Genomic DNA, 1,009 nt, shown 5'->3' on the forward strand with positions numbered 1-1,009 from the left:
CTTTATTTTCACTATTCTTTTTGTCTTTTTTTTAGAGACAGAGTCTTGCTCTGTCGCCCAAGCTGAAGTGCAGTGGTAGGATCTTGGCTTACTGCAACCTCTGCCTCCCAGGTTCAAGTGATTCTCCTGCCTCAGCCTCCAGAGTAGTTGGGATTACAGGCACGTGCCACCACACCCAGCTAATGTTTTTATTTATTTATTTATTTATTTATTTATTTATTTATTTATTATGTTTTGGAACAGAGTCTCACTCTGTTGCCCAGGCTGGAGTGCAGTGGCGCCATCTCGGCTTACTGCAACCTCTGATTCTCAGGTTCAAGCAATTCTCCTCCTGCCTCAGCCTCTCAAATAGCTGGGATTACAGTCCTGTGCCACCACACCCAGCTAATGATTGTATTTTTATTAGAGATAGGGTTTCTCCATGTTGGCCAGGCCGGTCTCAAACACTTGACCTCAGGTGATCCACCCACCTTGGCCTCCCAAAGGGCTGGGATTACAGGTGTGAGCCAACGCACCTGGCCTGTTTTTCACTATTCTTTTGGAAGATGTGAGTGACATAAGAGGCAGAGTAGGCCTGCTGTGGTGGCTCATGCCTGTAATCCCAGCACTTTAGGAGGCTGAGGCAGGCGGATCACCTGATGTCAGGAGTTGGGGAGCAGCCTGGCCAACATGGCGAAACCCCGTCTCTACTAAAAATACAAAAATTAGCTAGGAGTGGTTGCAGGCATGTATAATTCCAGCTGCTCGGAAAGTTGAGGAAGAAGAATCGCTTGAACCCGGGAGGCAGAGGTTGCAGTGAGCCGAGATTGTGCCACTGCACTCCATCCTGGGCGACAAAGCAAGACTCCGTCTCAAAAAAAAAAATAAAGAGGCAGATTATTCTGACCTATAGAGCTGTAAGAAAAAAAAAAGGAAAACATGTTTTTTTTTAAAAGGCATAATAAAAGACATTGCTAAGTTAAGAATAATGATCAGGCCGGGTGCGGTGCCTCAAGCCTGTAATCCCAGC

This window comes from Rhinopithecus bieti, unplaced genomic scaffold, assembly GCF_001698545.2.
Source record: "Rhinopithecus bieti isolate Rb0 unplaced genomic scaffold, ASM169854v2 scaffold_21022, whole genome shotgun sequence".
Taxonomy (NCBI): Eukaryota; Metazoa; Chordata; class Mammalia; order Primates; family Cercopithecidae; genus Rhinopithecus; species Rhinopithecus bieti.